Source organism: Suricata suricatta, chromosome 17, assembly GCF_006229205.1.
Source record: "Suricata suricatta isolate VVHF042 chromosome 17, meerkat_22Aug2017_6uvM2_HiC, whole genome shotgun sequence".
Taxonomy (NCBI): Eukaryota; Metazoa; Chordata; class Mammalia; order Carnivora; family Herpestidae; genus Suricata; species Suricata suricatta.
In genome coordinates this window covers 34,030,140-34,045,711 of record NC_043716.1, presented here as the reverse complement: position 1 = coordinate 34,045,711, position 15,572 = coordinate 34,030,140, and the positions used below count along the sequence as shown (strand labels likewise).

At 42.6% G+C, this 15,572-nt stretch overlaps 1 protein-coding gene and 1 long non-coding RNA gene across 3 annotated transcripts in view; one reads left to right on the top strand and one right to left on the bottom strand.

Moving 5' to 3' along the window:
• The window catches only part of SPOP (speckle type BTB/POZ protein), a 65,526-nt gene that overhangs the window by 38,338 nt on the left and 11,616 nt on the right, over nucleotides 1-15,572 (bottom strand). Inside the window, exon 1 of one of the 2 annotated variants that reach the window (XM_029927551.1) lies at nucleotides 5,791-5,874. The exons of the other annotated variant lie outside the window; for it this stretch is intronic. The gene's annotated coding sequence lies outside the window, so the exon portion shown is untranslated. Of the gene's footprint in view, nucleotides 1-5,790; nucleotides 5,875-15,572 lie in introns of those variants that run through there. 2 annotated transcript variants of the gene reach the window in all.
• On the top strand, nucleotides 6,329-13,369 carry LOC115281884. The gene is made up of 2 exons (XR_003904450.1): nucleotides 6,329-6,397; nucleotides 13,124-13,369. It is a non-coding gene; the product is annotated as an uncharacterized LOC115281884 (long non-coding RNA).

The following is a 15,572-nucleotide window of genomic DNA, read 5'->3' as shown; positions in this document are numbered from 1 at the left end:
GCTCATGTTGGTAAAGTACTTTTCCCAGCCGATGGGAATTACACAGCACTGAGACTACGTAAGCAGAGGAAAGAGGAAGCTGACTTTACATGCCTCAGCCAGAAAGCACATTTAAAAAAAATTTTTTTTAAGTATTTATTTTGAGACAGAGGGAGAGTGCATGTGCTTGCACAAGTGGGGAAGGCATGGAGAGAGAGGGGGGAAGAGAGAGAAAATCCTAAGCAGGCTCTGCACTGTCAGTGCTGAGCCCGACGTGGGGCTCCAAGTCACAATCCTCAAGATCATGACCCGAGCCAAAGTCAGACGCTTAACCAAGCCACCCAGGCGCCCCCAGAAAGCACATTTTAAATACAACGAATACTCACAGCGGCCTGTCTCCAGAGATGAAATCCTTAGACAAGGAACCAGGTGTCCATAGAGGACCTTCTCTTTCCTCGCCACCAACCTACCTTCTACCCTCCTCAACACTTAGCCTCCATCCTTCCCTATTTCTATTCATTCCCCTCAAAGGACTAATCTAATCCCCTCTTCTTTAATCACCTCAAATTTTAGTGCCTGAACTCAAAGACAGATTTTTTTTTTAAAGAAAACTTGAGACTTTTTGAAATGATTTAAGCATTTTTCTCTTCTTCGAATCACACTTTTTTCCTCCCTTCTCTTTTGCTCTCTTCCCCCCTCCCCCCCCACCTGTTCTCCCTGCCATTCTTTTGCTTGACCAACAGCTGCTTTCAACTGCTAGCAGGCCTCCGGCATGTTTTCACTTTTCACTTAAGGAAAAGACACTCCCAAGGAAACCAAACAAAATCTCACACCATCATCCAAAGGTCAACTAGAAGGGAGAAAACTTAGAGCCAAAAATCCTAACCATATTTTGCTGCCTTTCATTTTGGACTGAAGGCCAGGTATCCTGTTCGAACTACCAAATAAGACAGCAAAACCCAACCTCCTTTTACATTTTGTCATCTTTCCAGCACTGACCCGGGGTCGCCTGTTTCACAAGACACTTGGGTTAAGAATTACAAAGGCCACTGAATGAATCCATACAGTTAGCTATGACAACCTAGTGGAATCCACGGCCTCAAGATTCGCCAAAGAGGCCCAGCCGGGGCGCTACCGCCCCAACCTCCTGGTCTTCGTTAAAAAGACTTCCAAGGTCCCTCAGTGTTAAATGCTTGAAACTATATAGCATTTCCTCACCAACATCACTGTGCTTCAGTCTCCCAAGTACTTTGACATTCACGATCTTATTTGGGATTTTTAACAGCTCCGGGAGGCATGCAGGGCAAGTGTCTTAACACACGAGGAAATGGCTGAGGTTAGACTCTGTCACGGTCACATGGCTGTGAAGGGGTCTGAATTCAGAACTCAAGTCTTTCAACTCCTAATCCGAAACTTCACAATTCCTGAGACTAACTGATTCTTAGATCAGGTATGGCCTTTTACTCAACATGTAGGAACTGGAAAAATATCTGATAGAAGATATATTGATAAACCCTAGCTTTCAATTCCATTGCATTTTCAAGTGGCAACTCTGTTGAAAAGTGTGCTCTTTTTTCCGATGAATTCTGAGCACCATTATGGGAGACCTGGGCTAGTCGCTGAGAGGCTCGTGCCAACTTTCAAGGCTGCACCCTGGGAACAAATCATGTGTCCTAATACTTTAGGAAAGACTTTCCAGGGGCACCTGGCTCAGTCAGTTGAGTGTCCAACTCTTGATTTCGTCTCAGGTCACGGTCCCAGGATCATGGGATCGAGCCTTGCATCAGGCTCTGTGCTGAGCATGGAGCCTGCGTAAGAGTCTCTCTTTCTCTCCCTCTGCCTGAATCTCCAAAAAACCAGTGCCTTTCCCCCAAGATCTGTCTCTCCTCAGCCATAAGTTCAATGGATTAATAAAAAGCACAATTTCTCTCATCCTCTAATATTTATTTGTGATGTCTAATGACATGAAACAAACAGCACCATGTTCTACCCGACTCCTCAAGCCCAAGCCCTCTCTTCCTGGCCCATCTATCAGCAAGTCCGGTCAAGTGGTCTTGCTTCCTAACGCATTTCACATTCATCCATTTCTGTGCAGTTTTCTCCCACCTGAACTGGTGCTAACTGGCTTCGCACTGATCTCCATTATTAGAAAGGATACTAGTAACAAACCAGGAGACACACCTAACATCGACGTCCCCCAATCTAGCTTTCCAGTCTTACCTAATGTGACTGTTCAAATTAAATCAACTATCAGACTGCCCAATTCCATTGCTCAGTCTACATTCACAACAGGACTAAAGTGGCCATACGGACTGCATTCCTCCCTAAGGATGTGGGGTTACAAAGATAAATGTGCCACTCTGTTTTGTTCTTGGCCCTCTATGAACCTCTTTCCCCTTTCAATTCAACCAAACCTTTACTGATTAAGCTGCACAGACATTTGACTCTGATCCTCAAGATGTTTTTAAAAGGCTCCTTTATTTCCTGAAAACCTTCTCCTTTGAAGAAAAGATTCATCTTTATCAGCCTAATCAAATTATTATCTGAATGCCCATTCTGAGAGGCCTATGGATTACACTTTGGAAGAGTAACTTTTCCCCGCTCATACAAGCAAAGACAGATATGTATCCTAAATCCAATGACTAAGTTTATCACTAATAAATACATTTCTATTGCTGGAGCCCCAGAGTCAATCAACCATAAAAAATATTCACTGAATGCAGTTTGGATGTCCAGTCCCATGTTGAACTTACCAGCCTTAACACTACCAACTTCTTTGTTTGGTTTGAATAGAGAAAAAATGTTTCTGGCCTTGAGGAGCCAGGAAAAGACTCAACTTCCAGTTAGAAGAAGAACTGCACATATTTCCAGGAACTAGAGCTTCTCCGCAATATACAAGTTTTCCTACTTTAAACAATTTTCCTACCATCTTTTACAGTACACTCTGCCTTTAAATAGCGAGCCCAAAATCTTGAAGTCACAAAATTTATTTCTCCATCTATTTATTTACCCCTGGATACCAGATGGAATAAAGACTTCGTGAAATCAACTTTAAAAACCTAAAAGTGTCGGCTAGGTATTCAAATCAAAAAGGGAAGCTTTTGGGGCACCTGGATAGCTCGGCTGGTTAAGTGTCGGGTTCTTGATTTCAGCCCAGGTCACAATCTCACGGTCATGAGATTGAGCCCTGTGTCGGGCTCTGTGCTGAGTGTGGCCTGCTTGAGATTCTCTCTCTCTCTCTCTAAATAAAAATAAATAAATAAATAAATAAACAAACAAACAAGCAAGCAAGCTTTGGACTCTAAATACAAATTCAATCAAATATTGAAAACTTATTAATAAACTGTTAAGGGACTGGGTGTCCAAAATTCTGAAACATGGGTAAAAGTTACCACTATCGCTTTTTCTTTACTGCCAGAGGTAGTACCTTTAAGAACTACCTTACAAAGGTCAGCATTTTGTTGGGTCTTCCAAAATCAATTCTTCACAATGAGAACTGGGCATCAGTTAAATAAAGTAAGACTAGAACAAGTCAATTCAGAAGTTCTAAGAAGCTACAAATGAAAAGTAAAAGTTTCCTTCCAGACACCCAAATCCTCTTCCAAAGCCTAAAGACAACCCCTGTTCTGTAGCTTCAGGAACAAAACCAAAAAATGCACGAAACCAAAAAAAGGGCATGTACCAGCAAATACTCCCCGCCCCGCCCCGGAGGCACACAGAGAACTATTCTTTCTAAAGGTTGTAAAGAATTCCAACAGACTGTGTGTGGTTTCCCAGTGTTTACCGCAGCAAACCACCCATCAAACAGGTGTATCTGAACATAAGTACAAGCAAGCCTGAGAGCCTGTGCACGGTTTTTTGTTTTGAGAGATAGTGCCACAGTGCCCTACAAATATTACTCCTATACACACTCCCCGAGTGATTGCTGGATTGCCGGTACCTTGGAGCATCTACCCACTTGATACATTATGGCCAGAAAAGGAAAGACATAAACCTTTAAGCAGAAGAATTGGTGAGACTCAGATAAAAAAAAAAAAAAAAAAGGTCAGAAGTATCTTTTATGAATTAAGTGGACAAACTTCAGCCAAAAGTAGAGCCAACATGATGCGGTGCTTGTTTGTTTCTAAGATTTACGTACTGCTATTTCCTTGAGATGTTTGTGGAAGAAGATACTGATAGAAAATAAATTTGGAGGGGCTCCTGGGTGGCTCAATCAGTTAAGCGTCTGACTTCGGCTCAGGTCATGATGTGCTGATAGCTCAGAGCCTGGAACGTGCTTCGGATTCTGTGACTCCCTCTCTCTCTGTCCCTCCCCTGCTCACGTGCTCTTTCTCTCTCTCTTGAAAATAAATAAACATTTAAAAAATAAATAAATAAATAAATTTGGAGCAGGGAACAAAAGGAGAGTAGGTGAGCAACTCACACTCCAGAGGCTACGAGTCCCAAGCCCACCAGTTCTTTGACTGGGATGTGGATTTAGTAACATGTGCAGCTAACTTCCTTCACATATAACCTGGCTACCTTCACCCAGAGAGGCTGATCAAAACAGTGAGATCAGTTTAGTTCCTTATCTTTGTCATCGGCAGAGTCCCTATGAATTAAACAACAGTATATGATTCCAGGGGACAGAACTGCTAATAAAGCACAGAGGAAGCAACTCTTGGGTGTATTTTTAAAGTATTCATCCACCTTGAAAATTATCATCTTAGTTTAACAGAAAGTACTTGCAAAGGCCCATGTAAACACCAGGCAACTCTTGTAACGTGTGCGTGCAGGGGAGGGCCACAGGAGTTTCTAAAAGCAAAATAAATACATACAAAAGTTCTCATTTTACCTTCCTATAATTTGTCATTTTAAGTATTACATCTTCACTTATGGTATGTTATCACATTTGGGGGGAAAATAAGATACTTGGGGCGCCGGGGCGGCTCTGTCAGTTAAGTGTCCAACTTTGGCTCGGGTCATGAGCTCACAATTGGTGAGGATGAGCCTCCTATCAGGCTCTCTGCTGAAAGCTCGGAGACCATTTAGGGTCCTCTGTCTCCCCTTCTCCGCCCCTCCCCCACACACATTCTCTCCCTCTCCTCTCTCTTTCTCTCAAAAATAAAACATTAAAAAAAAACTCAAAACACTAAAACGTGGGAGGGGGAATACAACCTTTTCTATTTTAGAATCAGGGGCATGTAGTAGATCTAATGCAGTATGTTTTGTATTCTGATTTTATAAGAACACCAGAAAAATACAATTTAGGAACACCTACTATGAGATAGTTCCCAGTATATTCTTTCCTCTTCTCACCCAAGTAAAACCACCACATCCAACACTCAATCTCTCCAGAAACTTGCCCCCAGTTTCTGTACATTCAGAGGAAATACTAACAAGAAGCACCCAAAACTTTACAATCTTAAGCATCAGTCGGAAGCACTCAGAGTCAAGGCCAACCTTACACACACCCACACACACCACTAACCAAGCACAGCACCTCCTACGCTGAAGGCCAGAGCATCATTTTCAAAATGAGAGTTTTAAAAACAATAATAACACACACAAAAATTTAAAAAGAGGGTGATTTTCTCAGCCCTTGCTCTGACTACACTACAAATGACGAATGGGGCCCAACTCCAGACACTGGACTCAGAGCAGACAGTTCCAGGTACCCCACAGGGCATCACCTGGGGAAGGGAGGGGGAAGGGAACGAAATGGAACACAAGGTCAAATACAAGAGTTACCTGGCAAGGGTCCTGCCTATGATATTATACAAAATTAGGTGAGAGGTCCACAAATTCTACCATTAATAAAGAAGCCCTTACCTGGAGGCCTATGATTTGAGTAGGCCCTTTAAGATGGCAGCTGTAGAAAAATTAAAGTCTTCGTGGTCTTAGCAAACTCTACCTAGTGGAGTTCAATGTCCCATCTACCAGACTGAAGTCCACAGATGAGGAAATAAAAATTTTAGGTTAGGCGTTTTCAAATAATAATTCTAAACCAAGCAAAAACCAATATTCTAATCACATAATCAAAGAGGCAGACCTCATCCTGAGACAAAATAAATATGTCCTCCACTGCAATCGACTATTTCCAAGACGCACAAGAATATGTTTCTTGGATTTGAGATTGGTATTAAGTGGCAATGAATCAAGGACAGAAAAACAAATGACTACTTGAAACTAATCCAAAAATCAAATCCAAAGACATTCAATTTAATACTGAGCCTGCACATACTGTCAGGAACAAACTGAAGCAGTATCTGGTTGAGTCACTTTGTTAAATGGCAAACTACTATGACATAGAAGAAAGTGATAGCTTATGATTGGCTACAGCCAGTCTGGTAACCAAAGTACATGTTAACTGGTTGCTGCCCATACTTGGCACAAAAGTTTATCCAATCAGACCGCCTAATGCAAATAACTTTCAAAAGTAAGTCTTTTTTCGTCGTTTCAGTGTTTAATGAACATGTACTCTATACAAGGCATGGCAGGCAAGGCACCGTCCAGAGGAGAAAGGGAGGTGTCTTAGATTTCTACTGTTGCGTAATAAATTACCAGAATCTCATGTCCAAGGTCCTTGAGACTTCCACATCATTTATAATGAACCCAATCACTTCTATAAACGTCTGATGCCTATAAATAACGCTGACTTTCACAACTGATGTTAATTTAGCTACTTCAGAATATTTTATATTATAGTTGGCAATAAAGATGATGCTGTTATCCCATCTATTCTAGAATGAAATTATAACCTCTATTTCAATTTCTACAATATTTGGAGGAGATGAATAAAACTTCTCCAAAAAGAAAAACATTTTTAATTATGATTTTTAAAATGCCAGATATTGAGAGGGAAATCATTCACAATGTGTGGGGGCAGAGAGACCGGAGTCAGTACAGTGCTCGCTGTCCACTCTGTAGGGTCTTCAGATCCTTTTTTGTCTCTCTGCCTTCAAGGAGATAATCAAGAGGAGAATGAATAAATTTAAATCCACCCATTTTACTATTTGTGAGCTTGGTTAAGGAACTGGTGGTAAAATTTAGAGAAACTTGTTAAAATGAAGTCTAAAAGTTCTAACCAGATCCTTTTAAAAGGATCCAAACTCCAGATGCACTTTTTTGGTGCATACTCTGTGACTCTGGACAGAATTCATATGTAAGCACCACTGCAATAAAAATAACAAAACAGTTTTTGTATAAATTTTAGGACAGCAACCATAAATAAAAGAGTTATTTAAAGCACTTACTTCAAAAGACAAGACTTCTACCAAGTCAAAGCAGACAAAACAGAACCTAAAAATTTAAACAGAGGTTTACTGAAAGCAGAGGAATGCTGGCCCCTCTCCACTTCTGCTCCTGCCTTCTAGCCAATCCAGATCACCACACTGCCCCCAATTTATTAATCCTCATGGCTTCAGCCACCATGTAATATGCCTCTCCCTTCTCTCCCACAAACCAGCTTCCTGCTCCTCGACATCAGATACCTATCTTACAGGCATCTCAAACTCAGCAAGTCCAAAACAGAAGCCCATCCTCCCCCCAAAAACCTGTCTTGAGTGACCACCCAAGTGCTCACACTAGATCTAGAGGAGTTAGCGTTAGCTCCCCACTCTCTCTTGCTAGCCCCACCTCCACTCCCCACCCCCTAATTTAGTCAATCACCATGTCTTGTCAATTATACGTCAGGAATATATTTCAAACTCATCTGTTTTTTTTTTTTTGTTTTTTTTTTTGAGAGACAGAGAGAGACAGCATGAGCAGGGGAGGGTCAGAGAGAGAGGGAGACACAGAACTGGAAGCAGGCTCCAGGCTCTGAGCTAGCTGTCACCACAGAGCCTGACTCAGGGCTCAAACCCACAAACCGTGAGACCATGACCTGAGCCGAAGCTGGACGCTTAACCGCCTGAGCCACCCAGGGGCCCCTCATCTGTTTCTCTTGATCCCCACAATGAAAGCTGAACTAGTTCAGGATATTATTATACTGCAGTATTACCTTAATTAATACAATGCTTTTCTTATTCCATTCCTGCAAAGTATGCTTGTGTTTGGCACATCATCTTTGCGTAAAGTATTTCCTCCACCCAATTATGCCTTTACTTCACCTTTGTAACATCTACTCTAATCTCTCCAAATACAATTTAAATGCTTCCTCCTCCTGTCTCTCAATGTGTAGATCTCTTGCTGCTGTAATTATTTGTCTTTCCCACTTGACTCTGAGTCCCAGGAGGGTGGCACTTAACTGTTAAATTCACCTTGGTAAGCCTGGTGTCGAAGCAGCGCCCAGCAAATAGTAGGTTCCCAATAAATGTTTGAAACCTGGAATGAGTGAATATATCATGATCCAGATAAAATGGCCTTCCCTCAAGGATTTTTACTTTCCTTTGCCAAGATTCTATTCTATGCTTACCAAGTTACCTTTTGCTTAGTACATCGTAGTTCCTAGTTGTATGTTGTATGATTTCAGGCGAATTACCAAAAACAAAAAAACAAAAAAGCAAAAAACACCTCTGTGCCTCAGAATCCTCACCTGTAAAATACAGGTAAGACTAGTGGCGCCTGAGTGGCTCAGTTGGCTAAGTGCCCGGCTTTAGCTCAGGTCACAATCTCAGGGTCCGTGGGTTCGAGCCCTGCATTGGGTTCTGTGCTGGCAGCTCAGAGGTGGGAGCCTGTTTCAGATTCTGTGTCTCCCTCCCTCTCTCTCTCTCTCTCTCTCTCTCTCTCTCTCCCCCTCCCCCACTAGTGCTCTGTTTCTGTCTCAAAAACAAATAAACCAAAAAATAAAAATTAAAAAAAATATACAGGTAAGACTACTTCCTTCATATGGTTATGATGAAGATCAGATGCTTTACTTACATGTCCAATGCTTGGAGCAGTACCTGACACACAATAAGTATGCGGTAAACATCAGCGATTATTAGTTTTTACCAACAACACCCTGACACTAGGAGGGAATGAATGGACTGAGCAGGCACATGTTTTCTAGGTCACAGAAAAGACCGCCTCTCAACACACATGAATAAAACGCATTCTGGTTTATCTGTCAGCCCCTTGTGAGACTGTTTCGCCACTCCTCCCGGAGATCAATCAACTCTGGTGACACTGAACAGTTTACTTGCAAAACTGCAGAATGGACCCTGACTCCTTAAGACCCCATCATGTTAAGAGCATGCTGAGAGGGCTGGTCAGAAGAGCTACCTGGTCACCTTAGGACGTTGGCCTTGGTTCTCTCTAAAAGACCTTTTGGTCAAAGGCAGCCCAGCTTAGTGAAAAGAATGTAATGGTAGGTGGGAGACGCTTAAAGTATGCCGCTGATCAGCCGTGAACCTGTTCATACATTTTATGTTTAAGTTTTATTTTAATTCCAGTTAGTTCATATATGGTTACTCTAGTTTTAGGTGCACAATGCAGGGATTCAACACTTCCATACATCAATCACCCTGTGATGACTGCACTTTATTTTTATTTTTTTTTTTTAAGCAGGCTCCATGCCCAGTGCAGAGTCCAGCGTGGGGCTTGAACTCACAACCCTGAGATCAAGAACTGAGCTGAGATCAAGAGTTAGATGCTCAACCGACTGAGCCACCCAGGCGCCCCAATGTACTTTTTTTATGTTTTTTATTTATTTTTGAGAGACAGAGACAGTGCAAGCAGGGGAGGGTCAAAGAGAGAGGAAGATACAGAATCTGAAGCAGGCTCCAGGCTCTGAGCTGGCTGTCAGCACAGAGCCCGACGCAGGGCTCAAACTGACAAACCGTGAGATCAGGACCTGAGCCGAAGTTGGACGCTTAACCGACTGAGCCACCCAGGTGCCCCTGACACTGTAAACAGAAAGTCTCTGGGTTTAAAAAGTACTGGTCAGTTCTCAATTATCCACACAAAAGGATGTAACAAGCGGCCTAAGTAATTCAAAATAGAGAGTAAAAAAGAAATCTTTAACATTTTACTTTGGAATGCATTATGAAATTTTTCCTATAGATCCATATCCAAAATTGTATCTGATGTAAACTCATAATAAAACGTATTTACATAGCATAGCCATACATTACAGACATCATGGAAGTGAATTCAAAATAAGAGGAGGAAGCCAGCATGAAATAAATCCCTACGGATAATTTACAGGAAGATAATTTAAAACTATTATAATAATTCCTCTCAACCTCACAGCATCCTCTCGAGGCTCAATCTGAACCATAAAATTCTTTCAAATGAAAATCTCTAAATGTCATTTAGAAATAAAAGGTGAGAACAACTCAGTTTCCAAAAGTGAATCATTCTAGACCTGGGAAGCCCAGAGACCATCATCCAACCGAAGACTTTTGCTCTCAGAGAAGTGGGGGTGCGTTATTGTGCCCAAGGAGCTAGAAGGTATCAGCCTCACTGTAGGCCATTTCGTAAAATCAAGGTATTCTTGAAAGGTTATATAGCAATCTCAGCACCAGAAAGTAATTCAACGACCACCCTGTCTAAACTCTGATTTTATAGAAGAAACTGAGATCCACAAAAGTTGTAACACATCTGTGAAACTACCTAATAAATATTTAAGTATTAGGAAGTTTGTTTTTTTATGATAGAACTGACATGTAACATTGCAGCAGCTTTAGGTGTACGACCTAATGATTTAATATATGGGTAATACTGCAAAATGAGCACCACAGTTAAGGTTGGTTAACATCCATCATCACACATAGGCACAAAAATTTTTTTCTTATAAGAACTTTTAAGATGTATAGAAAGTTCATTATTTAAATAATTCACTTATAGAAATAAATAATCTTCTCCTATACTTCTTGTAAAGCATAGAGTTTAGGGGCACCTGGCGGGGGGGGGGGGGCTCAGTCGACTTCAGCTCAGGTCATGATCTCACAGTTCGTGGGTTCCAGCCCCGTGCCAGGCTCTGTGCTGACAGCTCGGAGCCTGGAGCCTGCTTCAGAGTCTGTGTCTCCCTCTCTCTCTCTCTCTCTACCCCTCCTCCCCTGTTCACACTCTCTCTCTCTCACACACACACACACACACACACACACACACAAAAATACATAAACATTGAAAAATAAAAATTAGGAAAACAGAGACTTTAATACATTCAACTTAAACTGGGCCATATCTATATATCTGCTTTGCTTTCTAGTTCCATACTGAGTGATTTCAGACGTGCTAAGAATAAAATTGGCCCTCCGGGATATCACTTCAGTCCCACGCAGGCCCTCCACTTCGCCACCACATGACCTTTCTCCCCAGTTAGTCTAACTACAGCCTGTGTGTCAGCTCATACACACCATCATGTGCCTTCCTCCAATCTGCTCAGACCATTCTGAAAGCCAGGAATGTTCTCCTACCTCCTATCGGAATATTACCCTTCTGGATCCAGGTCAAGTTCTGCCATGCCTTGAAGCACTTCCTGATCACCTCAGCTCCCTCTGAATTCCTATTATACTTTTTGTCACTTTCTTGGCAGTTAACAGGGGCTACTTAGACCTGATAATTAATGCAGGATGCCAAGTTAATTCTTCTGTATATATGTCTTTCCCTACCCCCAAATTCTCTTCAGGTAGGTCTAGTGAGACCTAAAAATAGGCACTTAAAACACAAAACATGGGGCACCTGGGTGGCTCAGTTGGCTTAGGTCATGATCTCACGGCTCATGGGTTCCAGTCCCGCCGTGGTCTCTGTGTTGACAGTTCAGAGCCTGGAGCCTGTTTTGGATTCTGTGTCTTCCTCTCTCTCTCTGATCCCTCCCACTTGAGCTCTCTCTCTCTCAAAAATAAACATTAAAAAATATTTAACAAAACAAAACACAAAACAGCTTATCAGATGGAAAGGGGAAAATGGCTGACAGAATAATAAAATAGATTTTTCTCTGTATTAAAATGTCCTCTAAAGCTGTTTAAATATCTTTCCAACTATAAAAATATCTAAAGAATAATTAGGAAAACAATGGAAGCTTGCATGCCCTTTAGCACAGCAATTCTGCCTCCACTTCCAGAATACATCCTAACAAATCAATCTGATCAGTGCATAAGTAGAGATGTATAAGGATGCTCATCCTAGCATAATTTATAAGCAAAAGCTAGAGAAAAAGGAAGTTCATTAGTAGGGAATTCGCCAAATATGGTGACACAACTTAGTGTCAAAGAACTGTATGGAGTATTAAAAGATTACTTTTGGGGCACCTGGGTGGCTCAGTCGGTTAAGCATCCGGCTTCGGCTCAGGTCATGATCTCACGGTTCGTGGGTTCGAGCCCCGCGTCAGGCTCTGTGCTGACAGCCAGCTCAGAGCCTGGAGCCTGCTTTGGATTCTGTGTCTCCCTCTCTCTCTCACCCTCCCCTGTTTGTGCTGTCTCTATCAAAAATAAATTTAAAAAACACAAAAAAAAAAACCAAAAAAAAATGCTTTAAAAAAAAGATTACTTTTGGAGTGCTGGGCAGCTCAGTCAGTTAAGTGTCCAAATCTGGATTTTGGCTCAGCTCATGAGCCCATAGTCATGAGACTGAACCCCGTGTCAGGCTCCATGCTGAGCATGGAGTCTGCTTAAGATTCTCTCTCTCCCACTTTCTCTCTCTCTCTCTCTCAAAATAATAATTTAAAAATTCTTTAAAATAATTAGAGACATGAAATTTTTAACATTTTTATTTTCTTTTTTAAATTTTTCCATTATTTTAGAATCAGAAAAAGCAAATCTTTTTATTCTAAATAAAAATACAGCACAGGTTTTGAAATTACACACCCATTTTTAAGGATCTGTGCGGCGTGGTGCATTGCTCACATTTCCTGAGATCATTAGCCCTTACTCATGAAGAGAAGCAGTCCCTAACAATGCATCAGAGTCTACACGTAATTAACTTCCCTGCTGGTTTCATGTGGCTTCTTCAAGCCAGAAGTTTCTGAAACAATTTAGCAATAGCTTTCCCTGGTGGCAGTTTCTCACCCACTCAGAGGACATTTCCATAAGGGGGTGGGGGCAGGAGGGCAGGAGGCAAGTGCTGACTTGCCTAAGGTCCAGTTACATCCCAAAGGTCGGCCATCACCACCACCATCACCACACCATCATGAGACCACGAGGTGGAAGGGAACTACCACTGACGGAGCCTCGACTCAATTGGGTTTGAGTGCTGGGGTACCCGAAGACCAACCCGAGACTTGGGGTCTTTGTGTCCACAGAGTTTCAACTTCAGTGGCTCCGACAGCCACTCTACTTCAAAGGCTCATCCACACTCGCATACCAAAGCAAGGATCTCCTGGAATATTCTCTACTCCCCAGATACCAACTTCTGAAGCATTTTCTCTGAACTCTTATTCCCTCTACCGAGTGGAAAAGAGGAGTCAAGATGAGACAGTGCAAAAGCCCTGAAGGAGGACTTTGCTGGATATACTGGGAAAATAAAGAGCAAGCCAGGGCAGCTGGAACGTGGTAAACAGAGGAAAGTGCGGCGCACGGAACAGGCAGGAACCGTATCAGAGGACCTACCAGGTTATGATAAAGACTCTGGGTGTTTATTTTCATCAACTTTGTCGCTCCCATGGTGAATCCATTTTATATAAATGAGACCCAGATCTATCTTTCAAACCTCATCTGCTCTTCGAAAACCCAGTGCAAGAGATTCAACCGCCTGCCTGCTAGGCAGCCTCTCCTAAATGTCAATACATGCAAAGCCAAACACTATCTTCTTTTCCAAAGCAGCTCCTCCTGACTATTTCCTATCTGCTAACAGACCGATCATTCATCGAGGCTGGAGGTCTCAAAGCTGTCTTGCATTCTTGGCATACTGTCCACCCCAAGTCCTTCCAGGCTCCCAGGGCCTCAAATCTCCCAACCTTCCCTCCTCCTCTTCCCTTCACTACGATCCCAGTTCACACCAGCACCAATCCCTGTTCAGATTGCTGGAACAGGCCAACCAGTTTCCACACCTCGGGTTCTTCCCATCAAATCCATCCTATGTGATGTCATCCAGAGACTTTTAAGACCATCATGAGCAGATGATATACACATGTATTACCTCAAGTTCTGACTTCACTTCAAGCCCCACTCATATATCTGCCTACTTAACATATTTATACTTAGCCTCAGTCGCCTCTCAAATTTAACATGTCTAAAATTGAATTCCTGATTTCTGATCTTCCCTCCAAACCCCACACCTACCCTTCCCATTCTTATCTCCCACTCCCATCCCAGTCAAGTGGCGCCTCTGCACATCCAACTGCTTGAGCCAGAAAGCTGGGAGTCATTCTTGACACTCTTCTCCCTCAACCCCCACGTTCGATCTATAATTAAATGGATTCTTGAACATACTTCTCAAATCCCTCTACTTTTCTCCCTTGCCTCTGCCACCGAGTCCCACCTAAAAAGATTCTGCAGCCCGGGCACCGGGATTTTTAAAAGCTCCTCAGGGAGTTGGAACCTGCAGCTCTGGGTGGAGCCACTGCTCTGTAAGTTCGGGGCTCCTATGAACCTCAGCCTTCGCTTCCGCCGCTTTCTCCCTCGCTCACCGAACTCCAGCCACACTGGCCTTGCTTGTTCCTTGAACGTGCCAGGCACATCATTTCTCGTGGCTTCTGCCCTTGCTATGCCCTCCATCTGGAGCTCTGCTTCCCTCCTTCCCCTACTACAGAGACGTACTCAAATATTACCTCAGTAGTCCATCAGTGCGACAGTCCACAGCCATCTCATCTAACACTGTAACCCCACGCCCACCCCAACGTACCGTACCTCGTTCGTGGGCTTTATACTTCCTCCTTGGGAACATACCATATATTTTGTCTTATCTACTGCCTGAATATGCACTTCATGAGAGCCAGGATTCTTGTCGGTTTGGTTCCTTATGTATCTATATATCCCCCAGTTCCTAAAACAGCATTTGGCAGTAGGGAGAGACTCGGTTAATATTTAACTTCCTCAGCAAGGCCTTCCTAGACTCCTAACCTTAAGTACCTGATTATCTCTCAATAGTAATTTATTCCTTTCCTTCATTAACATTTACAGTAATGTCTAATTACATTTGTGTTTATTTGCTGAAACACCTTGCCTAGATGGGAAATTCCACGAGAACAGGGAGTTCCTATTGGGTCCACAATGACATACACTGTTTTTCATGCTTAAGTGGCACAGACTAACTATTCGGAAAAGTCAACGGATGAATTAATAAATATATGAGGTTGAATACATTTTCTTAAAGTACATTCTGACGGTGTTATTGTTCAATCAAAAACTTTCAAAGTCCCTCCATCCCTTACCACCTTAAAGCCTAACAGCCCGGCCTTGGCAGAAGACCTTCTGTGTTCTGGGCCAATTTCTTTCCTGTCTTATCTCCTATTATCTCAAGCATCTTTTGCTTGGATACACTGCACTGCTCATTATTGCCAGCACACACCCTGTAACGACAAACACTGCATTCCCCACCTCCACATTTTTGCTCACAACATTCCTTCGGCCTGAATTCCCTTCCCATCTCTGCCAGTCAAAACTCCAGCCTTCAAGATACCTACCCTTCAAAACCCAGCTCGAAGGTAACCTTCACAAAGACAGTCCAGACTCCCACCCCAGCTTCCACAAATGAAGGACCCCTTCCTCTCCTATACACCAAAATAGATAATACTGTTCAATTCCTCACTC